We start from the raw sequence: 25,272 nt of genomic DNA, 5'->3' as shown, positions 1-25,272 counted from the left end.
GACTGTATAAAAGAAGGCTTACCAATTTTCATTTTAATATTTACATTAATTATGTATTAATATTAATTATTACAATAATGCTGGTTAGACTGTCCTGGAGTGTTTCTGTGCCAAATGGATTTCTAGTTGCACGTCTTCATCTGTGGTTGATTTCTCATGAAGCTGGGAATAACTTCTACCAAATGCAGAATCCTTGGCTAAAGCTTTCTGATTTATTGTGGTCAGAAATATGTTAATAACGGTTTCTTGGTTGGTGTAGAATGCTGGCTTGAAGGATGGTTTCTGTGCCCGCGTGGCAGCGTCCACAGTAGACTAGAAAAAGCTACTCATGGTTCTTATTCCCTTTTGAACTTTAGTTTCCAGTAAAGTACAGTCAGATGTAAATTATGCGATGTACTCTCAGCCCATATGTAGACAGAATGGAATTTATAACCATCAGTAAAAGCATTCATTTTTAACTTATTAATCTCATCGTGGAGTTTTATAGATAGTGGTGACATCTGAGCTCATCTAATCAAACTTTATCATTTTAGTAATGAGGAGGCCCAGAGAAAGTTAAGGATGTTGAGGATAAAATGCTCAAAGTGTGTGGGGCGTCTGGGTGGCTCAGTTGGTTGAGTGTCTGATTTTGGCTCAGGTCATGATCTCGCGGTTTGTGGGTTTGAGCCCCGTGTCGGGCTCTGTGTTACCAGCTTGGAGCCTGGAGTCTGCCTCAGATTCTGTGTCTCCCTCTCTCTCTGCCCCTCCCCTGCTCATTCTCATTCTCTCTCTCTCTCTCTCAAAAATAAATAAAGATTTAAAAAAATTTAAGAAGTACTCAAAGTGTGTTTGTGATGCACAGGCTAGCCAAGGATTAAAAAAAAAAAAAAAAGGTTAGCAAAACCAAAACTCAAAAAACCCTCTAAACCCCCTGAGGTTAATGCCAAGTCAGTTGTCTATGTATTTCAGTCCCCACACTTCCTCGGGGCCCATGATGGAGAAGGTCCTCCTTCTCTTTACACTTCTTTACTGAGCGTTAAGAAATTGTTGGGTGGCTTTCGAAGTCTGGAGAGCCACTCTGAGCAGGATGGGTGTGGTCGTTGCCCTTGGAAGCTTCCATTCTCCCCTATGCACACATTGTTTTTCTGCTGCTTCAGGCAGTCCTGGATCTAGCTCAGCCTTCCAGGTCCTAGGTGTGTGATGTTCCCTAAGCTTGCCTTCTGTTTGGTTTTCTAATGAGAGCAAACAGAAGAACACAAGAGAGATTTTTCTCTGTTCAATCACCGGCAAGAGTTGAACTGGCTGAGCACGAGAGAAGCTGATTGGAGCTCCAGCGAGGCTCTCTGATTCCGGCTTCCAAATGTTCTCTGGGATGCAAGCCAAGCAAACACCCCCACCCAGAAGTCCCCAGGAGTGTGGGGAAGAACAGGACGGAAGGAGCTCTGATCTCAGGAAGGGTTCATATTGAGAGGGAGAGAGCATGGAAAGGTTCCTCAGCGTCTCTGACGCAACACCTCCCGAGTATGAGAAGCTACAGTATGAGGTGCAGGAGATCAAAGGGGAAGGTGAGAGGGAAGGCGAACGCATGCGTGTAAGTGTGGGAAAAACACCTGTGCCGCTGAACGGAAGTGTCCGGGCCATTGTGGACCGAAGTGTCTGGGCCATTGTGGACCAGGGAGGGAGCTGACGTTCCAGAGAAAGGGAAAACAAGCAGAGGCCAGGAATCCACGAGAGCCACCTCTGGGAGAAAAACGCCTCCTCTTCATGATGGAAGCACTATGTGAACCCAGGCAGGTTGCAGAGAAAGGTGGCTGGGCAGCCGCTGCCTGCTTGCACCTGTGTGAGTTACCTGACCTGGTCACCGCGTGTGTCGGTTGAGGCCCTTGTTCCCACGCACCTACTCGGAGACCCACAGTTGTGCGTGCTGCTCGGAGTCTGTGTGGTGAGGGGGGTGCGGTTTGTGGTCAAGAACACTATGAAATTAATTGGTGCTTTTGGGATAGCTGAAGCCTCTGTCTCTGGACTTAGTAGCACAGGGCTCTAACTAGGTGAGATGACCAGTCATACGGGTGTAGGTTAGCCCTTGGGTGTCAGGATTTCTTTTCTGTGCACGACAAAGCAGAGACTGATGGATGTTTAACAATAATCACAACTGAGAGAGCCTGTGGGAGCTGGTAGCTGCTCGGCTTTTTTGTATGTGGCTGACCCAAATATCCTGACTTTATTCCTAGACGTGCATTTGGGTGTGCACGCGTCTGCACGCGGTATACTTTCTCCGTAATGTTTTCTTCACTTCTGGGGATGTTCTAGGTGGGCCTACTGGGGAGCAGACTCTCTTAGTTCAGGCCGCTGTAACAAAAATACCATAGACTTTGTGGCTTTGACCACACATGTTTATTTTCTCACAGTTTCGGAGGCTGGAAGTTCAAGATTAAGGTGTCTGCAGATCTGGTCTGGTGAGGGCCCAGTTCCTGGTTTGAGGATGGCCACCTTCTCGCTGTGCCCCCATATGGCAGAGGGCAGAGAGAGGAAACGATCTCTCCTGTCTTCAAAGAGTGCTAATCCCATCATGGGGCTCCACTCTCATGACATAATTATCTCCCAAAGTCCCCTTCTCCAAATACCATCACATTGCAGATTAGGGTTCCAGCATATGAATTTTGGGGGAACACTAACTTTGGGACGGAAGTTTGTACATAGGGAATTTTTTGGGAGGTGCGGTGTGAGGGAGGGTGGGAAGCAGGATTGGGCAGCAGGAACAGCTAGATGGTAATGGAGTTGCAACAGAGGCCTTTGTCAATGGCACAGGGAACTATGGGTCTAAGGTAGCCCTTCAGAGTGTCCCAAATTGAGGCAAGGGTTTAGGCCTTTGTGCCTCCACATGGCCCTGTCATTGGGTGCAAGGGACTGTTTGGAAAGGGTCTACCTTGGATGAGGTGGCTCCCATTGGTCAAAGGCACTTCTCCCTAGGAACTGGCGTCACCAGGGCAGCTAGGTGACCACGTGGTGCCTCTCTGCTGTAAGGGGATCTTGCTGGAGTCCCGCAGCATTCACTGCAGGGGGCGGTGAGAGCCTCTGAACACCTACATTCTGAAAGGTGTTCACCACTAGGGGTGTGTTGGTGGTTTCCAACAATAGAATGGCTTTCTTTATGGTTCTAGCCTCTACATCAGGGGGAGCCCAGGATGCAGGGGGGGAAGGCTCATCCACAGGACTTGGGAGTCCCGCTCCAGAACACCAATGACCTCCTCACCTGCTGTAGGAGTGAATGTGGGCCATTTCCCTTCTGCTTTTAGGGAGCTGAAGTTGGTCACTTGAGAACAGCACTGTCCCAATAGAACTATAACGTGAACCACAAATGTGAGCCACAGGTTTAAATTTTGCCATTTTTTCCCCCAAAAGAACCAGAAGAAATTAACCTTAATGATAAGAGTTTTTCTAAACCTAATATAGTCAGAATTTTGCTTCAGCATATAATCAGTATAAAACAATTTTAATAAGCTGGTTTTAATTTTCTGGTACTAGGTCTTTGAAATCCAGTGTAAGTTTAGAGCCTGCATTTGGACGAGCCAGATTTACAGTGCTCGGTAGGACGTGTCGTTCGTGGCTACTATTTGTATTGGCAGCTTTAGAATGCAATTTCTGCTATGAATTCCATTACCCTCCTCCCTCTGCAATGAAAAAAATGGCAAAAAAAAAATATTTTTAATGTTTCTTTATTTTGAGAGAGAGAGAGATTGAGAGAGCAAGCGAGCAAGCAAGCGTGTGTGTGAGCAGGGAAAGGGCAGAGAGGGAGAGAGAATCCCCAGCAGTCTCCATGCTGTCAGCACAGAGTCCGATGCAGCGCTGCATCTCATGAATCATAAGCTGAAATCAGGAGCCAGACGCTTAACCAACTGAGCCACCCAGGTGCCCCAAAAGTGAAAAAAATTTTGAGGGGAATTAGGAAGCCAATAATTCAAATTCGTTACCATTATTATTCAAAAGTATGTCCAAAGCACAGGATTGGATCTTTTTCGGGTGTGCCATACTAAGGCAGCTATTCAGAGTAGGCACCTTCCTTCTAGAAGCCTCTAAGTTTTTGCTATAGTGTTTACTGATTTAGCTTTTAAATCTACATGGTCAGTTTTCAGCTCGGGGTCACCTGGACTTTGGGGCAAGTTTCCAGAGTCATATAGTTTATAATTAACTGAAAAACAAGAACAACAAAGTAGTGACAACCTGAACTTAATATTAGCATAAATACTTTCAAGTCCCAAGATAACTGGGATATTAGGCCTCAAAAGCCGAACATACTGTTCTCTCTTTCCCAAAAGTACTTTCCCAAAGTAGAAAGTCAATGATTTTCTCTGTTGTAAATGAGGACAAGATTTTTTGTAATTTTACTTCTAAGAATATTTTTGGGCAAGGGGTGCCTGGGTGGCTCAGCTGGTTAAGTGTCCGACTTTGGTTTGGGTCATGATCCCACAGTTGGTGGGTTCAAGCCCTGTGTCGGGCTCCGTGCTGACAGCTCAGAGCCTGGAGCCTCCTTCAGATTCTGTGTCTCCCTCTCTCTCTGCTCCTCCTTTGCTCACGCTCTCTCTCTGTCTCTCAAAAAATAAATAAACGTTAAAAAAATAACAATAAAAAAACAAAAGAATAGTGATGTCCAAAAGAAATGTGATATGAGCCACATACCTAATTTAAAATTTTCTGGTAGCCACATTAAAAAAAGTGGAAAGAAACAGGTGATATTAAATTTAATGATGGATATCATTTAACCCTATCTACTCCAAATACTCTTATTTCAATAGCTGATCAGTGTAAACAATAATGAGTTACTTTACATTTTTAAAAATTAAGTCTTCAAAATTTGGTGGGTATTTTATACTTAGAACACCTCTGAATTTGGGTGCTAAATTTTCATCAGAAATACTTGATTTATATCTGCAGTTCATAAAATTTACAGTGGAAAATGTAGATTTATATATTCAAGTTGTTCCAAACCTACTTAAAAGTTTTTTAATAACTAAAATAAGTACCTCCCTCCCCAAATCAGTTTTTAAAAAAATATTCACATCATATTAATAAAACTAGTTTATCAGCAAAGAATGAATCGATTTGACCTTGAAGCAAAGTGAAAAGTAGTCCTACTGAGTAAAGTTGTGTTTAGTGGAGAACCACTTACGTCGCTTTCATTTTTAGATACAGACTTAAGTTTAACTGAAATTATGTCAAATAAAAAATACACTGTCTCAGTCCTAGCAGCCATAGTTGAAATGCTCAGTGGCTGCTTTAGAATATCATAAGGTATGGTTGAATTGAAAAGAACGTGATAGAAATAGGACTCTATGGTGATGACTGCAATGTGTCTGAGTGGCTATTGTCAAATTTGTGTTTTCTTCCTTCCTTCCTTCCTTCCTTCCTTCCTTCCTTCCTTCCTTCCTTCCTTTCTTTCTTTCTTTTTCTCATTTACTTAGTTTTGAGAGAGAGAAAGAGAGAGCGAGAGAGCAGGGGAGGGGCAGAGCGAGAGGGAGACAACAGAATCCAAAGCAGGCTCTGAGCTGTCAGTACAGAGCCCGACGCGGAGCTTGAATTCATGAACTGTGAGACCATGACCTGAGCTGAAGTCGGACACTTAACCGACTGAGCCACCCAGGCACCCCTGTGTGTTTGTTTTCAGTGTGTGTGTGTGTGTGTGTGTGTCTGTGTTTTCATGAGCTACCTTCCCGAGTCTCTCTCTCTGGGATCAGAATTGCTGCTTCTCTACCCTTCAGGGGCATTGGATTTTATTTCCTGCCTGTCAGATACTGCTTTCCATCTCCCCCTTATCCAGCTTTTTTGCTTCCTCCTGTTCTCCTTTCATATCTGACTTTCTTTGTCACAGAGTCTGTATTTGTTTTTTAATCGATTTTATTTTTTAGAGCAGTTTTAGGTTCCCAGCAAAATTGCATGGAAGGTCCAGGGATTTCCCACATATGCCCTACCCCCATATGTGCATAGCATCCCCCCCCCCCCCTTAGGGACACCTGCCCCAGAGTGGCACATTTGTTACCCTCCATGAACCTACACGGACCCATAATTACCCAGAGTCCGCAGTTGACCTTAGGGTTCACTCTTGGTGTTGTACATTCTGTGGGTTTGGGCAAATGTCTAATGACACTATCCATCATTATGCTGTTGTATAGAGTAGTTACACTGCCCTAAAAATCCTCTGTGCCCCACCTATTTTTTAAAAATTCTTTTTTATATTGAATATTTTTGAATTTCTGGTAATGAAAAAAAGGGAGACAGCTTAGATTTTTCACTCACTCTACCATAAAATCTAAGAAAACCGAAACAAGCAAATCCCTGTGACCCTTGATTGATTTCCTTTTCTTGGCGGGGGAGGGGGGTGTCACTGACTAACAAAGGGGAAAAAATAACCCTGCTTCTAAATCCGTCTGAGGTCAGCCAGGCACTCCTGGCTGTGTTGGGTTTTGCTGAGAGGGCTGCTGGGGGTGAGGTGTCACTGGCTCTTTTTGGTCTGAACCCGACAATTAACTTCTGTTTGAGATTAAAAAAACCCGACAATATAGAAATCTCTCAGCCCTTCTGTCCTTGCAAGGGGTGGAGGAGGTCAGCTCTGCTTTGTGAGGTTACGGTTGCCATGGAAGAAACAACAAAGCACCCTTGCATGGATGGGAGACATTCAGAGGCCGAGGGGAGGTCAGCTGGGCTGGAGGGTGGGAGGAAGTGAGGTAGGTCCCTCAAGGTTAACTTGGGCCAGTTGATGTGTGACCTTGGGCAAGTCACTGTCTCCCTGGGCGTCAGCTTACTTCCTCATTGTCAAATTCGGCTGCTCTCCCTGTGGTTCCTCCACCATGATGGCCCATGAGTCCACATGCACTTTTCTGACTTTCTTTTTAAAGTTTATTTTGAGAGAGCGAGAGAGAGCATGCACATGTGCAAGCGGGGGAGGTGCAAGTGGGGGGTCGAGAGAGAGAGAGAGAATTCTCAGCAGGCCCCGTGTTCACGGCTCTGGCCCCGCTGAGGGGCTCGATCTTACAAACCGTGAGATCATGACCTGAGCCGAAATCAAGACTCAGATGCTCAACCAACTGAGCCACCCAGTCAGCCCCGGCCAGCTAGGGGGGTGCTTTCATCCCCGGTGCCAGCTAGGTACCCACTTACAGATGTGATGTTAAACCAAACATTTACATTATTAGAAGTGATGGGAAGAAGGAAGGAAATCGTAGCTAACATATTCCCATGTTCCGTTTTCACTCCCCAAATAATTCAAGTCTGTGTGAGTTGTTTTTGCATGGCTTGTCAAGACTCAAAAATGTACCCGCCAGTAAATACCAATTAGGGCCTGGCACACTGATGTCTTGGGAGCGTTTCACACAGTTCGTTCTTAGTCAGTTTGCCAAGTGTTTATTGAGTATCTACTTATTTTTAAGCTTACGTTTTCAGGCTTGTATTTTGTGCCAGGCCCTGAAATACACACTTTATAGAGGTCACTTATTCACTTATGTGCCAGGATAGGGAGATACTTAAAAAAAAAAAAATCCATAAACACAGTTCCTGTCATCCAGAAGCTTCTAACATACTTGGAGATGTATAAACTATCTGCGTGAAACAGTTAAGAGTCCAAGGCATTGTTGTATTAAGTGCCCACATGGTAATATAATCAATAAATGCTTCAGACATCCAAAGAAGGGAGGTGATTTAGGACTCAGTGGAGTCTGGAGATAATTCTCATGAGGCATGTGGAGAGAAAGGAAGGTAGTTTGTTTTTTCGTTTTCGTTTGTTTGTTTGTTTTTAAGGGTTTTATTTTGAAAGTAATATCTATGCCTGGCCTGGGGCTCAATCTCACAACTCTTGAGATCAGGAGTTGCATGATGCACTGACTGAGCCAGCCAGGTGTCCCAGAAGGTAGTGTTTTGAGTAGGAATAAGTTGAGTTGAAGTTTAGGTTGTGGTTAATAGGAGGATCTAGGAAATAAGAGACACATGTAAGTCATTGTTGAATGAACAAATGAATGGCTTTAGGTTTTTTGTGTTTCGGTGACTGAACATAGGCTATTGGAGTATCGAGAATGGTGATTGTTGTTTCTGTTGGGGGCCTCTGGTTTGTGACGATGATCTGTCTAGGTGGAGATCCTCACGGGCACCTGAACTGGAGCGCGGATGAAAAACCCAGCGAGGAATACAGATTTGAGACTTACAGAGTAGAAGTGATGGTGAAGTCCTAAAATAGGATTTGTTTCCTAAATAGAGGGGGAGAGCGAGGGCAGAGCCATGTGAAGGGCACAGAGCTTGCACTCAGGGGGAGGAGGGAGTCAGCAAAGGGCACTGAGAAGGGAGACCAGAGCAGTAGAAGGAAAGCAGAAAAGCATCCTGTCTAGTGGTCAAGGGCAAGGAGCTTTCCTGGCGTGTGGGCCCAATAAAGGGGGGAAAATCTGTGTCGTGGAAAGTCCAGTCTACCCCTTCTGGAGTAGACTAAAGGACTTTTGTGGATAGAGCTTTGCTCATTCTACACGTGTAGATAATTTTGCTCAGAGGCCTGGATGTTAAATGTTTGCTACAGAGGTTGAATCTTCTTTCAAGTACATTTTGCAAGATAGAAAAAACACAACAACCAAGTCTCTGAGAGCCTATTGAGTTTACAGCATGTAGAGGGATCATCGAGGTCTCAAACTGATTTTCCTTCCCTTCTGAGAACCCTCTCCTATAGACTCTCTCGTTTCTGCAAATAATGCTCATGTGTTTTTGCATGTCCCCAAGCTCAGACACAACCACACTGCACACATAAACCAGCTCCCCTGACAGAGCTCTACGTTATTTGGGAATGTCTATAGATTTTGCGACTGAAATCAAGGCAAGAGAATCATCAAGCTACGAGTAGGTTCACTTCCAATTCCCAAGTCCGTATTCTTTCCGTTGTGTAAGTCGTCCAGTGAATTTCATTATGGTCTATAATGGAAATGTGATCACGTGGAATCAGATATAAATCAACTTCTGTTATATAAACAGGCACTGTTGGGATCTCATTCCAGAGCCATGATCAGACTGGAAAATGGTTTGGGGTAGGAGTGGGAATAAGAGTTTAGGAAATGATCCTTTGGATTTTTTCCCCCTAAATTCTGATTAAACCTCTAGCTTCTGGAGATTTCTCGGGTCTCACAAGAGCCTGTCTAGCTCAGGCTTAACTAATTTGTTCAAATTTGTTTCTGAAGGGATGATTCTGAGTAAGAATCTGGGTCCTCCTAGGCCTCTGTGGAGGAACAACAACTTCTGTCCTTTTGTTGATAGTTTATCCCACTGGAGCCATGCTTATTTTAGTTCAAATCAAATCATATCATCAAATATTTATTATTCCCTGAGTCAGATGGAATTGAAAAATACTTACAGGTTAGTGACCCATTTCTCTACATGATACAAGTGGCAGATTTTTCATTCATGATTTCAGCAAGTATTTATCAGGCTCAGTATGGTGCAAGGTGTTTTTGAATCTACAGAAGGGTATTTGGAATGACATTCGTTCTCCAGGAGCTTATTATAACCTGGATGGAGGGACCAGAACAACTCAAATAAAAGAACTTTAAAATAATGGCTAAATCTGTCTGGCATTTTGTGGTGCAGCCTATGTGCTTAGGTATTCAGAGAAAGCTAAATAGTATTAAGTGATGCCGTAACGAGAGATGGCTTCCTGGAGGAGACAGACCGCAAACTGGATGGATCATGAAACTGGAAGAAATATACGACCAGTCTTACTCTTCCTTTTTCTCTGCCGTTAAGTGGGAACTTCTGTCATCCCGGCAGTGGATACTGATCTGTCTTTTCCCCGGAAGTGCTTTTCAGAGTACCAGAACTGTAAAAACAAATTGCATGTAGTTCCATTAAATCTGGTACAAGACTTACCTCCGTCACATATCCATGTAACCGTTCAGAGGCAAACTCTAGGGGAGATGCATTCATTCAATGTAGGTACTCTCTGCTTTAAGGAAACAAATTGGAAACTTACAGAGCCAAAGTAGTTAGAGATTAATTCACTTTAAAGATATAAAACTTTGAAAACGAAAGATTTTCTGGCTGGCATCGGTAAAACTAGTAATAACAGCAAACCACTGTTTGCTCAGCAACAATTTGTAACTACTGTATGCCTGGGAATTTATATTGAATTTATGTCTTGCTGCCCGTCCTGTCGAACACCCTGCAAGATGGCAGTTTCTACCTCACTTTTACCTATGTGGAAACTGAGTCCAGAGAGTCATATGGCCAGTGAGTGGTGCACCGAGGATTTGAACCCAGCCGTTGCTGACTCCAGAACCCCTGCTCTCTGGGGGTACCTCCCCCCACCCCCCACCAGCACTCTGGTCCAGCATGAGCACTCTGCAGTGCTGGGAGCTCTCATAGGAAGGGGAGACTGTGTTCTAGAATTGTGACATAGAGTCTAGAAACTCTGAAGGGAGGAATTCTTCATCCAAATAAGGACACTGGGTGGCAGGATAATCGGAGGAGAAATTTCAGAGTTTGGAAGGTGCTTCAGAGTTCTGAGCGTCCTCAAGAATCCCTCGCAGGCCTCCGATGTACGGTCCTGGCCGCCAGCATTTCAGCCTTGTGGTGGAATCCAGCGTATCATTAAGTGTGAAATAGGAACACGGAGACCCTATGGGACCAATGTTCCCTCCTCCACAGCCTGATGTCCGGGTTAAAGTTGCCAGATTACACACAAGATGCCCAGTTAAATCTGAATTTCAAGTAAATGACAAAAATGTTTACAGTAGAAATATGTCCCATACAATGCTTGAGACATACTTATACTAAAAATGTATTTGTCCCTGGGGTGCCTGGGTGGCTCAGTCAGTTAAGCATCTGACTTTGGCATTTGACCATGATCTCGTGGTTTGTGAGTTCAAGCCCCACGTCGGGCTCTGTGCTGACAGCTTGGAGCCTGGGCCTGCTTCAGATTATTTGCCTCCCTCTCACTCTCTGCCCCTCCCCTGCTTGCACTCCGTCTCTCTCAAGAATAAACAAACATGTAAAAAATGAAGAAAAAAGTGTATTTATCCTTTATCTGAAATTCAGATTTGACTGGGTATCCTGCATTTTTATTTGCTGTACCTGATATTGCTAGCCCAGCCTCGTGCCTACTTTGGGGACAGGTTTCTGGCCTGCTTCCTTTTCCTTTTCCATCTGAATCCTGTGTGTTAGGCAGATTAGTAGAGCCTCCGGTCACTTTTGCAGCACTCAGGCATTCACTTATTGAATCTTCATACTAACTCTAGGGGTAGGTACTATTGTTCCATTTTATAGATAAGAAAATTGAAGTACTAAGGGGTTAAGTAACTTGTTCGGAGTCACACAGCTAGTGACAGGGGAAGGATTTGAACTGGACGGTGTGGCCCCAGCATCTGTGACTGCTCTTTTTCACTCACAACACCATACCTACTCTTGTGTCATTGGGACAGAACAGAAGGAAATCTGCTAAGGAAAGAGAGCCTCATGGAGGAGAGAGAACCATGCAGTTCCCGGAGCTCAAAGGAAAGAGCATAGATAGAAGGGGGGGGGGTGTGTGTGACACACTCGTGGGGGCAAAGCAGGAGCTGGCCTGCCTTCAGTCATCTCGAGGCTTCTTGACATTTATCACAGTCAGCCTCTCCACAGTCAGTGGTCCTGCTGAGCACTGGGCCACACGTGGCTCTTCCACCCCCTCCCAAGGTGCACTTGATCAGCTTCTCTTTCCCGACTACCTTTGAAGAACTCCCCCAAGCGGATCCCTGACCAGCACGCCTCATCATTCATGACAAACCGTTTTCATATCCGACAGGACCGAGTGGGTCTGTGCTTACCACAGTCTTTCTGAAAACACTTAAGTCCATTTATTGTGTTTGCTCCCCTCCCTTCCCACCTTGCAATGGGAGGACATTTCTCAGAACTCAGGCTGTGAAAAAGGAAAGCTCCCTCCAGAGATGTTTACTTTGCATTCAATTTTGTGTTTCCTTAAGGGACCAGCAAAGCTCAGTTTACCTAAAAACAGAGTTCTGCTTTAACAATCTTCAGGCATCTTCTGTGGGCCACATGACTGTGCTAGGGACTGGGATGTGGCGATGGGTAAGAGGCACTCAGTCTAACTTGGACGGGAGTCCCTTAATCCCCAAGGGGAAGCAGTTTCTTTCCCAGAAAATTCTATGCCAGAGGCAAAAACAAGCAAGCGAGCAAACACAAACACTGCCCAGGAATCCTAGAGATACTTTAAAAATGACAGAGGATCCTGGACGATGCATGTGGATGGATGTCCAGGAAAACATGTAGTATGTGCATCTGGGAACGGATGGTGCAGGGCACTACTAGACAGGATTAGGGGAGTATGAGAGGCGAGGGAAGAGGAGGACACTGTCATAGCTTCGAAGTTCTGTAGCAGAGACCTTGCGGTGAACATTCATTGACAGGACCTACTAGGTGCATGATACAGAGTTCCCAGGTAACTACTTAGCCTGCAAAATTATTGCACAAGTAAAATTTATTAACACGTTAAGCCATAATTATCAAGTAAAATAATGACAGTAATAACTCCAGAGCAAACTTCTAAAGCAAAATCAGAGCATTTATTACTGTGGGTATAACTTAATTTTATCTACCCCGATTTGGACTGTTTGCTACAGAGTGCCCCAATGCATGGTCCTCCGTCCAAGGTTAACAGGCTTTCGTTTCTTTGACTTCTTAGTAGCCTTGGCCTTTTTTTTTTTTTTAATTTTTTTTTTTAATGCTTATTTATTTTTGAGACAGAGAGAGACACAGCATGAACGGGGGAGGGGCAGAGAGAGAGGGAGACACAGAATCAGAAGCAGGCTCCAGGCTCTGAACCATCAGCCCAGAGCCCGACGCGGGGCTCGAACTCGCGGACCGTGAGATCGTGACCTGAGCCGAAGTCGGACGCTCAACCAACTGAGCCACCCAGGCGCCCCAGCTTTGGCCTTTAAATGCCTTTTTCTCTCAGGCCGTTTCCCCTGGGTTTTACATCTGAGGATGTCAGTGGTGCCCAAGAAGTCATATGAGGGGCAGCAGCTTTTACCATTCCTGAAATACAAGGGAAGTCTCTTCTCTGTGAAATTTCAATCAGCTTGATGCTTCTTTTGTCATCGATTCCTGTATTTTAGGAGAAAGGAATTTCTTCAAGATCTCTATTTGCTTAACACTTAAAAAAAAAAAAGGATTCTAATATATATATTAGTATCCTTTTCCAGACTGCTTTGAGATAATAAGAGGAAGATTTTGTCAAGCTACAGAGCCAAAATGACCAGAAGTAGCTAATGAGATGAGGGAAAGTGGGTAAGTCCATTCACGGGGGCAAAGAGTGTGAACCTTCTGATCCTGTAGGTTCCTCTCCCCTCTAGGCTGGCGAGGGGGCAGGTGTCAGACCAAGACAAGAAAGATGCAGAAGAGCAGGAGTGGGAAATAGGAGATAGGAGAGGCTGGTCCGCAGCGATGAGGACTGGAATCCCAGTGTGGTCTTCCCATTTGGCGTGTGCGAACCTTCTCTCCCGCACACACAGCTTCAGAGGCTCTGGGGCCCTGGATGCTTCCTCTCCTTTCACTGTCCAGATTTGTTCTCAAAAGGAACGAGACCACCATGTGAAATTCTGAACTCTTCAACAATCAAAAGGGAAACCAGTCAAGATGTGACATTAGTTCTGATGATAAAGCTGAGAATCAAGACGTGAGGATTCCTTGGGCCCATATTTTTGTTCCTTTGGAGTTGGTCTCTATCTGGATTTGTGGGTTAGGAAACAGAATGAGTATTTCCTAGATTGAGGGGTGCTGCTTTAAAGCCTTGTGATAACCATAGTAGCCGTGTGTGATCTCCTGGTTCTACACAGTTCCCGGATGAGGGCCACAGGATGTAAAAATTGAAAGAGCCCAGAGAAACCATCTGCTCAGTCCTCTCCTAGAAATCTAGATATGTTGAGCCTCGTCCAAAGTCGCAAAGCCAGTGTGCCACAGCTGGAACCGGGTGCCCTGACCCTCAGTCTAGGGCTCTTTGCTGGTTTCGCTCCATTTGCCCTGGCTTCACTCTCCATGCCCTGGGAGGCTGATGTCTCTGGACTGTAGTACCTGTGCCCCCTTATTCTTGGCTTTCCATTTGAGTTTGGTCAATAGGCACGACTGGAAAACCAGGAGGCAAGAGGCAAGAGGTGGCCGTCCTCGTCTGCACCACACCCCTGCCCTCCATTTGTCTGGTTTCGTCTGCTGTGTTCCTTTAAGGCACGGGTCCTGCCAGGCAGCCCTCTTCCACAGCTCTGGCTCTTGCCAGACTCCCTGCGTGTACAGTTCCTTCCCCCTCGCCCCTTAGACCTTGGGGCAAATATAACTTCCCACTTATCACCAATCTATACTGGCTCCTTTAATTCTGTGCCAAACTGTGTACAGTTCTTTCCTAAAAATCTTCAGTTAAGCCCTTTTGAGTGTGTTGTCCCTTTGCTGTTGTGTCCTGACTGATCCAGGCTCTTTCCTCCTCCCTGGGCTATTGGATCTGTAAGTCTGTGCCTTTCCCAGCACCATGCTTGTGTTTGCAGTAGGTAGATCTTGGCATATAAAATACCTATGCTCTGGAAACACCGCCTTAAGTTACACATTTATTGGTTGAGCTCCTGTTTCTGTATTTTCATGTCAGATGTACATTTTCCCTTCATTTTTGAATGCTCTGCAATGAATAGTAGTGCCTCACACTAGAGACCTACAACCCCACCTCGAAATGAATAAAGGGCATTCTCCTATTATAAAGCCCAGGGTAAAGATCTAAGACTTAAAAAAAATTTTTTTCTCCATTTATTTATTTTTGAGAGAGACAGAGCACAAGTAGGGGAGGGGCAGAGAGAGAAGGAGACACAGAATCCAAAGCAGGCTGCAGGCTCCAGGCTCCGAGCCATCGGCACAGAGCCCGACGCGGGGGCTCAAACCCACGAACCGTGAGATCATGACCTGAGCCGAAGTCGGACGCTTAACCGACTGAGCCACCCAGGCGCCCCTAAGCCTTTTGATAAAGGAACTTAGGCCACCTGTTTCTTCCTCGTTTCCCCTTCCAACATTTTGTTTGTGAGTTTGGCTTTTTTGCCTTTCACATGGTTTCAGAAGTGAGCTCACCTGGATTCTACTAGTAAAGCAGAAAAGAGCATTTCTGCTTAGAAGGAAGGATGTTTATATGAATATGCTTTGTTAAGAGTGCAGTGCACCTCTCTTGAGTGATTGGCATCTGAGCGTGGGGTGGTCCCATCACAGTTGTGGGGGGTGTGGGTGGGGAAAATGTCTTTCAGAGATAAACCCTTATAGGTTCCCAGGAGAAGCCACTCTCCTTCCCCCTGGCTTGTTTCATTGGCTTCTTTCTCACCTGGAATTAGAAGCTTGTTTATGGCAAGAAGAATTCAAAAGGGGGTAAGAACAGATCATTTGAGTTATGATCTTCACTCTACACGCTTCTTAGTTTCTAGAATCTAAGTAAAGGTGACCCCATTTTTAACAGCAGCTGAAAAATCAAAATCTAGACCTACAAAATGAGTCAAGGGGCACTCTTTGCCCATGTGAGACCATTTTGTACTTCACACTATGAAAAGTCCTTCGTATCCCCTGAGTATTTCAAATCTGTGGCCACCAGGTAGACGTCAGAGAAACTTAAAGTTCATATATTCACCTCCACTCTCTTTTGAAAAGCATCCGTAAAAGAAGGGAAGGAATGGGGGTTGTCAGTGGGAAGGTAGGAATTAATATACAAAAGCTGATCTTGATCTTGAACATGAATTTCAGGAGTGTGATGTCCCCCCCCCCCCCAACCACGCCCCCCCACCCCGGTGTTCTCATTTTCCCAGCACTTGTCAGAGTCTCTGCCAATGGTATCAGGGCCCCAGGGACAGGGCTGGGGTACTGTAGCCGACTCCCTGTCATTCTGGGGAACAAGGGTGAAGTTAGCATGAGAATCTGTGTAACACAAGTCCAGACTCCACCCTTGAAGGGACTAGAGTGCTTTGCTTGGTGTTTGTTCTGACAAGACTTTGGGATTGTTGGGGAGTTTGGGTGCAGGAAAAAGGTAGAAGAACACTTACCAGACCACGGCTTCCAAACCTTCAATTTCGTGAACAAACCTACTTCTCCTGTAGAACAGCAGCGTCAGTGGTCAACCAATCTTACGGTTTACGCAGCAGAGGGAAACCCAGCTCCCACCTGGGGTCTGGTGAGAGGAAAGTGGTGCATCATCCAGAAGTGTCCATTTCACTTAAAGATTTGTAGTGAAGAGGTAAGTGTGTGATAAGTAATTAAACATTATTTTCCACTTAATAAACAGATACAGTATAGAATACAAAATTTGCAAAGAAGACTTCCTGTTGTTGTAGATAAAGCCATGAGACATCAGAGAAATTTTACACTTTGCGGTACCCTGGGAGGTCTGACTTTATTCTCAGGAGTATTTTCATTGAAAAAAAAATCACAGAAATGCTATAGATATTAGGCTTAAGTTAGTCAATAAAAGGTAACACAGGCTATATGGTAAGGAAGCTTTAGCATCTATTAAACTTAAAAGAAGATCATTTATAATAATGGTAATTCAATCCAGTCTTAGTCATTGGAAAGAATTGTGAATTCTCCATGCAAGTATATTCCTTACTTAAAAAGAAACCTGAATTTAATGAACAGAGAGCTTGCAGTAAAAAGAAAAAAAAAAAAAACAACTGGTAGTGTGGAGCCTAATTTCTTTCTGCATAATTGTTTTGTTTGGGGCACATAGAATTGTAAAAATTTCCACGTGAATGTCTTGTTTATGAGGGGAGGGAGGTGGATGTGCTCAATTCTTTGCCGCTAGGGTCCTACTTCTCCTTATTCCTTACATTGGGCAACCTCACTCCTTCAGGAGTCTTGATTGGCTCCCACAGGCATTTGGGTGTGTACCCTTGAATTGGTTAAATTCTAGGTGAGGGCTGAGGTCAAGCAGGGGTAGAGGAATCTTTGTCTGCAGGAAAAGTGGGCAGGGGTAGAACTTTTAGGTGGTTAGAAACGGGACAGGTGAGATAAAAACGTGGGGCTGGGGAGGAGGGTCCCAAGTGCCAAAATCGTTAATGGGTTGTGGTTCCACAGTGGACAAAGCCACAGGACAGGCAGTCTATACCAAACAAGTGCTCGCTGCCATTCCAGGGGTCTGACCTAGGACAGGCAGTGCGAAAGTGGAGTTCAGTGCTGGGGTTCCAAAAGCAAAAGGGTTGGGGACATGGGGAGCATGTCCTAGGTCTATTGCAGCTATCTCTTTTTTTAATTGTATTTTTCCTTTGCCTTTTTCTTTTTTTTTAAACCACTGTGAGTTATGATTGACATGCAAAAGCCTGTATGTATTATGTGTATACAGCTTGATGGGTTTGGAGATAAGTATACACCCGTGAAACTACCACCACCATCTATGCCATAAACCTCTCCATCACCTCCTACAGTGTTCTCGTGCCTTCTTGTTGTTATTTTGTGACCTATTCACTCAGTAAGTTTTCCAATACAATATTGTGACCTGCAGGATCTCAGTGGTACGGCAGGTCTCTAGGACTAACTCCTAGAACTGAAAATTTGCACTCACGAATACCTCTGTTTCTCTGCCCCCAGCGTGGGGGTGCCAGCCTGCTACTCTCTATTGCGGCCGTCTCGCGCCCTTGCACATACCCGTCTCTCTCACCATCCGACAATAGGAGAAATTACTATTTTGTGCCACAGATGTCTTACAATCTTAGCTCTTGGACCTGGAACAATCTTGCTGGACAATCAGGTCCAGCACCCGAGTCCAAGAAAATAAGGTGTTGTTAACCATAGTCTAGAAGGTAGCTAAGACCAGAAAAGAGCCATACAGACTTAGAATGTTAAGGCTGAAGGGATCTTCCTGGCCACCAGTTCCCTCTTCTCATTTACAGGTGAAGGAACTGTTTGGAGCAGGATTGGGTTGGGGTGGGGGAAAGGGGGGAGAAGAGGGTCACCCGGGGAGAACAGCTGGCAGTGCCCAAACTGGAACCAGTTTGTGAGCCAAAGCTGTCTGCACCACCCTGGAACCCTCACCATCTTTTAAAAAGTGGCCTCCTCTGCTGAATCCATTTGCTTTGCCTTTTGTTTGTTTGTTTGTTTGTTTGGGCTCAGCAAATTCCCACTTGCTCGGGCTTTGATTTTGAGTGGAATCTGTAGAAAATCCGGTTTGCTGCTCTCTTTCTCCCTCTGCTGGCTCTCAAGGCTGATTCCCTGAAACTGACACAGATATTTGGGCAATGAAATGACTTCAAATAAAATGGAGGCATGTCTGTGGGCTGCTTTAGAAACAAGGGAGAAAACTACAGCTCTTTCTCAAAGAGGCAAAACCAATCCAGGGGAAGCTTGATGCGCATATATATATATATATATATATATATATATATATATATATATATCCCGCTCACCTCCCAGTTTCTCCTGGCTACACAGTAGCAAAGCAAAAATGGAAAACTTGCAAAAAAAAAAAAAAAAGTTGACAGCATTTCTATGATTCAGCTGGCAATTTGCTACGGTATCCAGGGAGGCAGCTTCTCACATACATTAGCATAATGCGAAATGGCAGCTAGAACCAGAATTTACTGTCTAAGCAACTCAGCTTGAACAGCCGTTGACGACAATACAATTTAAAGGAAATCCAAATATTAGGCTTAAGTGACTGATACAGCCCTGAGACCTCTTCATTTTAAAGATGTGGGGTCCAGTTTGTTCCCTTATTTCTGCTCCCCGTTCGTGGGGCAGGTGGCTGGGCTTCAGGGTTAACAAAGAAGGATCCTGTGGCTGGTAGAGATCCAATATAGCATTCAGCCAGCCACAGCCCACTCTAGTCCCATTATCGCCAAAATACATTTTCTTTCTCTCTTGAGTTTTTTGAGGTTTTCCATGTCCGTCGGTATCCAGATGCTGACATTTCTTCTTCTTGTATTTCCCCTGTGAGCCTTGACATGACAATGTATCTCCTTGCTCCCTGGTTATCTGGACACTGAACCACTGCAGATAGCAGCTCCGGCTTGAAAAGGAGCTTTGTTTCTCAGCAGGGGGATGCCCAGCAAGCCTGGGGAAGACATCCTCACAAGGGCCTGTTTCCTGAGGATTCAGAGCTTGCCACGGCTGGTACGCTTACTGGCCGCTGGCTTGCCTGAGCATTCCTCTGGCTTCTTTTTTTCCTTTCCTCTGTCCAATTTCCTCCCTTGAGTTGAGGACCAGGCTCAGTGGACGAGTGGCTGTGACATTTTCCAGGCAGATGAGGCACATGAACACAGGTGGCAGTTTCCCAAATGTGGTCTTCCAGATGGACACCCCCTCCAGTCTGCCACGTACTGTAACTGCTGATGCCAGACTGAGAAATCCCAAATGCTTCAGAGGCAGGACCTCATCCATGTTGTTAATGGACATCAGAGGACCGGGGAAGACTGAGAGGTCCATCTATGTTCATTAACTCAGAGTGTGGATTGAGATCCAACAAGGACTTGTGAATGAATGCAGAGTTAACAATTTTAGGCTTTCAGGTTCATCTTCTGATGACGAAGAATGATCCAAGGATGTGGCTGTTCAGTTTTCTAGAGACCACTGTGCACATGGGGACCTGACTGCCCATCTTTAGGGATTCTCCCGATGGCCTCTACAGTGTTAGAAGAACAGCTCACACAACTGTTCTCACTTCTGACCCCAACTGAAAGTTTGGGGGGCCTCCAAGATCGCTCTTGGCTTTGATAAACTCACTAGAAAGACTCAGAATGTTCTGAAAGCTTTATGTTCATTGTTATGGTTTACTATTGTGAAAGTATACAAATTAAAATCAGCCAAGGGAAGAAGCACAGAAGGCCGAGTTCAGGAAAATTCCAAACGTGGTGCTTCCAGTCTTCCTGTCCCTGTGTGATCGTGGGCAGTGTAACTTTCTTGGCATAAGGGTACGACAGTATGCAAGGAGTACCGTCAACCAGGGAAGTCCACTGAGCCTTCGTGTTCAGAGTTCTTATTCAGGCTCCATCACATAGGCGTGGTTGCCTGAGCGTGTGATCAATCTCACTATCCAGCTCCTCCTGAGGTTGAGCTGATACCCCATGACCCAAAGCCACAACTCCAAATCACATTATTATACTATCCTGCATGATCAAAGGCCACAGGCAAACAAAGACATCCACTCCTATCGGGCCTTACATTCCAAGGACTTAGAGAATTTCCTCCCAGAAGCCCAGGGCAAAGGCCAGACCTCTTTTTGGGCAAGGTTCATTACTTTACTTTACTTTACTTTACTTTACTTTACTTTACTTTACTTTACTTTACTTTACTTGCTGAGCCAGCTGCAGGAATCTGTTCAGTCAGGCTGGGTGTTCTGGAATCGTACAGTGCAGTTGGCCATCATGAAGAGGGAGGTGTAAGCACCACAGACAGGGGAGTAGGATGAGGAAAAACTGTAGCTGGAAAGAAAGAGGGGCTGCTGGGAGGAAGTGTACGCAATATTTTGCATGAATAGACATGGAGCCCAGTGGGCCGATGAAATATTTTAGGTTTTGATTTATTCTTTCATTTTGTCCATCACGTGGTTATTGAGCCAAGGATAAGTATATCTTAACCTCAGGATTGAGAGCTAGTGTTTCCAAAAAGGCAGGATGAGTGGGGGTCCACGGTTGGAAATAATTTGCTCTGGAGTCAGTGGAAGCATTGCTTTCTCTGTTTACCCGTAGAGCAGTAGAGATATCACGGCACATAGGATGAAATGGGCTGTTTTGTGAGCATGTCAATAGTAATGACTATTATAATTATAAATAACAATGGCTACCATTTATAGAGTTCTTCTAAGTGCCAAGCACTATTAAATTCTTTACCAACATTATCACATTTAATCATTTGAATATCACTATGGGGTAGGGATTGTTATCTGAGCTTTATAAATGTGAAAAATTGAACCTTCAAGTGGTACTAAGCTAAATAATTAGCTTCAAGGCCCACAGGTGACAAAGTCAGGATTCAAACCCAGGTCTTTGCAACTTGAGTGTCTATTTAACCTGCTACAAGTCCCCATAATGGACATGGCTAACACATCCTGTGGGGTGGAGATAAACTTCTGCTTTATTGGTTTGGTATTTAGTGTATTTATTTCAAAAGTGGCTTCGGAAGACTGTGTGTCTGCTGAGACTGAGGTTTGGTCTCCCAGGAGACTCAAGTTTCTACATTAAAGGTTTCTGAAGGGCCAAGATAATGGGATGGGGAGACAGCTGAATTTCATGCCTCAGGACAGTGGTGTAGACTTGGTTACAGGCGACTCATTAGCTCACAGGGTGGGGTTCCATGTTCAGACCTGCTCATCTAGACTGGGAAGGAGACAGTTTATGTTTGCTCCTGGGAGAAGGGATCTTTCTAGGATAGGATTTACACAGACTGAGAACATAAAATGGAGGTGGGAACAGATAGTATTGGAATTATCTGGATCCATGCTCCATGAGGACAGGAAGGCTGTCTCTCCAGCGTGTAGTCCAATGCATGGTACCTGGGGGAAATTTAATGACCACAGAATAAATGAACAGGAAGATCTTTGAGGCAGCTAGATGGGGCACATCTCTTCTAGGATTGGGTTGGATGAAGAATGAAGAACCAGGATCAGCTTTTCCACTGTATGTGTTGTCCAAAGTCTCCCAAGTACTTTCAAAGTAACACTTGATGTGGTTGTGGCCCTTTCTAGTTTTAAGACACTTTCATATACATTATTTCACTTGATCTTCACAACATGCTTGGGAGTTTAAGTTTTATTGTGTTAACTTCATATTGATGGGGGGACTGGAGGTGCACAGAGGTTATGTGACTTGTTGAAGGCCAGATAACTCATAAAGGACCAAGATCTTGTGACCCCACATCCGTGTTCTTTCTAGCACCCCAGAGATGGTGGTGGGTGCAGGTAGTAATGGCGTTCTTCCAGCTCCCCAACTTTTAAATACGGTCACGGTGGCTAACGGCTCTCTTGACGGTCGAGTTTAATTGACTTGGAGGTGCGTTGCTGTGACAATAGGTCTGGGTTTCCCCAGCTAAAGATTCTTTGCTACTTGGATGAAAGTTCACCTCCTTGTGCTGGCCCTGACTGTGGCCTGTCTGGGGGTTTGGGGTCTCCCGTGAGCTTGTCCTGGGGAGCCTGTGGTCCCCCCTCCTTGAATTCCTCCTGGTCCATGATCCAGCCCATTTTGGAGCATAATCAGGGCTTCCAACGGCAGAAACCTTAACCAAAGAGGCTGTTTGGGAACTAAGTGAGATAATGTCTCTTAAAAGACTCTCTTAAGTTTCTTACAGATGTTGAAACTTAGAATCCCCCCCACGTGGTGCTACAGCCTTGAGCAGCCCCTCTTCTGGTAAGACTTGTTCGGGAGTCAGACCCAATGGAGGAGGACATTTCATTCACCTTCCCAGTGTCCTTCTGAGACTGCCTAGAGCCATGGTCAGGAACTGCTGTCCTCACTGGCAGAAGCCATGGCTGAGAGTGGACACCTCCCCCTAATGTCCCTGGGCTGCTGAGTAGAGATAAGCTGAGTTGTTGGTGTTTGTCCATTCTCCGCTAATAACTCCGGGTGCTAGATGCAACTACTTTCTCCTTAAATACCACACACCCTGGGGCTATTAGAAAACCCTGTGTCAATAGAATGTTCCTGGTGGATCCAGCTCTCCTTCCTCCCTATCCCAGGAGGAGTAACCAAGTGGAGATTCCTGCTGGCTTTTGGCTGGAGGAAGGCCATGTCAATCTCCTACTGGATCAGGGGGGCTGCCTCTGGAGACTGAGGAAATTTGCTGCCTTTTGTCATGCTTCTGCACAGGTCATTGCCCCCTTGAGTCTCAGGGACCCAGGGTGAATTGTATAGTGTTAAGACATTAAAGGGTGGTTATTATTAACAGGACATTTTTCAGAAATACTGTGTTTTGATCAATCATCAAGAAGTTGTTAGTTCCTTGGGAACACTTGTCTATAAACTAAGATGGGAGAAGAGACTCGGACCCAGGTTATGGGTCATCTCAATGTTCTTGTTGCACTTGGAATTTTCTGAAGGTGTGGCTAGAATGGACTCTTCTCTTTCCCTAAAGCTGTCCACCAGCCTGTGGGGACCACCTCTCATTTCACCCATATCAGGTGGTGCTCCCAGAGGCTTTGGCTTTCACCCAGTAACAGGAAGACCCCAGGTGTATCACCTGGCTTTTCCTGCTGCCTGAGGAGGTGAGTAGAGAGGGGGCAGGAATGTGACAGTAGAAAGACTCCTCCCATGAGCGCTGATCTAGAGCTAAACTCGTGGGCAACTTGGATCATGGTAGCCAAGAAGCAAAACTCTTAACCTTTCTTGGCCCTTTCCCTGGATTTCTGGACCCTGTACTCACCTCAGAATTCTATACTTAAAGGTTTTTGTTTTGTTTTTTGTCTCTCCTTTAAAAAAATATTTTTTTAGTGCTTAGTTTTTAAACATGTTTAATATTTAAAAAAATTTTTAATGTTTCTTTTTGATGGAGAGAGAGAGAGAGAGAGAGAAAACGTGAGTGGGGGAGGGGCAGAAAGAGACAGAGACACAGAATCGGAAGCAGGCTCCAGGCTCTGAGCTGTCAGCACAGAGCTCGACACAGGGCTCAAACCCATGAGCTGTGAGATCATGACCTGAGCTGAAGTCGGATGCTTAACTGACCGAGCTACCCAGGTCCCCCCCCCCCCTCTTTTTTGTCTCTCCTAATGAGGAGTTAAATAATTTGTTCAATTTCTTCACACTAAAGTGGTAGGGGCTTGGTGAGTTATTCCTACCTTAGTTACAGTTTTTGCTTTTTAACTAAAAAGAAAGGATCTGACGTAACTCAAAACAAAGATGACCCGGTGGTGGGTTTTGAGACCTCAGAGATGGAGACATTTGAGGATTTCCCTCATTGTCACCTACCCGGGGCCCCCTGTTTCTCCATGTTATGCTGGCCTTGGTTTCCAGGAGATGGGCACTGATGTGGGCATCTCTGGTTAATGTACTGACATCAAGCATCAAGTTGTGTCTGCAGGGACTCTGGAGTGGTTGAAGAGCCTGGAAGCGGGCCTTTTGGGCTCCACGGTTTGGCTACAGAACCACCTGTTCCGTGGGCTTTGCCAGCTTTCTCACTCCAGTGTTTGGGATACCTGATAGTTCATTCTGGTAAGGGCATTAGTGGCCTGAATCTCTACTCCTCATCTTGTAACTGGGGTGTGAAGGAGGAGCCGGGCTGAACTGATAACCCTTTACCCCCAGAATCTTGCTTGGTGCCTGACCTTACCGGATACTCAGTAAATGTTGTCGAAGTTCACTCCGAAGGTCAACGTTGGAGCTGATGAGGGAGCACAAGTTCGCCCAACCTGTGGTGCTGTGTCCTATGTAGGCACCCTGTCTATGTAAAGCTATAGAATTACATTGAGGTCCGTTATTTCTCACTGGTCAACAGTAAGAAGTAGAGTGACTGTCTAGACATTCATGATGGGTTGGATTTCCCCAGATAGGATGTATTTATGTCTTTTGATTAGGGAGCTGTGGTGCCTGAAGCAGTGCAAGAGTTGTGTGGCTTTAGAATCTGGTAACACCTAGTAGCTTCCCTGTCACACCTGGCTCAGCCCAGACCCTCAGGTAGGCGGTCTACAGCCCAGGGGACACCTGGTTGAATGAAGCTCAGGTGGGCTGTCTCTAGTTCTGGGAAGAGGAGACCCCAGGACGCTAAGAAACTGGCATTCAGGAATTTTCTTTGAGTACATTCTCTTTGAAGCCTAAAATTTCACGTGGTTCAGCAGCAGATACAGTCAATCACCTTTTAACCTCATTCCTGTTTGTCAGATATGTTGACTGAAAGTCATTACCCCCTTGCAATGCTTTTGTTTGTTTGTTTTTGCCATTCTTCCCGAAAGCATCATTTCTATTAAAATCCGGGCTTTTTCCGAAAAACCCTATATGAGATTCCAGTTGAAGCTCAATCAGAATTATGCCAAGAAAGGTGAATTCTCTTTACAAGTCTTCTAAAAACCAAAGTCATAGCTCTTGCTGGCTTTTGCTGCTAAGTGTTATCATGTCCTTGGTACCACATCGTTCTGTCTCGAGTATCGGAGGAGAAAATGCCACCACCATACTTGGGTCACTCAGCTAGCCAGCTCAGCCCAGATGCCGAAGAATACTTCCATAGCCAGCCTCGTTAATGCCTCCCATGCATCTTGAACTCCCTGGTTGTATTTCTGTATGTTTCTGCCAGACTGTGATCCTCGTGGGTCTCAGCACCAGCTCACAGACAACTATTTTGGAGGCTTGCTTTTCCCAAGTGCTCTTA

At 45.2% G+C, this 25,272-nt stretch overlaps 1 protein-coding gene and 1 long non-coding RNA gene across 2 annotated transcripts in view; one reads left to right on the top strand and one right to left on the bottom strand.

Annotated features, from left to right (window-relative positions):
- TMEM178B (transmembrane protein 178B) overlaps positions 1 to 25,272 on the top strand; it is a 379,754-nt gene that overhangs the window by 154,648 nt on the left and 199,834 nt on the right. The gene's annotated exons all lie outside the window — the stretch shown is intronic.
- LOC131508883 (uncharacterized) lies at positions 7,603 to 10,318 on the bottom strand. The gene is made up of 3 exons (XR_009260195.1): positions 9,865 to 10,318; positions 9,353 to 9,506; positions 7,603 to 7,935 (listed from the first exon to the last, which is right to left on the bottom strand). It is a non-coding gene; the product is annotated as an uncharacterized LOC131508883 (long non-coding RNA).

This window comes from Neofelis nebulosa, chromosome 4 (genome assembly GCF_028018385.1).
Source record: "Neofelis nebulosa isolate mNeoNeb1 chromosome 4, mNeoNeb1.pri, whole genome shotgun sequence".
Lineage (NCBI taxonomy): Eukaryota > Metazoa > Chordata > Mammalia > Carnivora > Felidae > Neofelis > Neofelis nebulosa.
The sequence above is the reverse complement of the archived record's forward strand: the minus strand, read 5'-3'. Positions and strand labels throughout refer to the sequence as shown.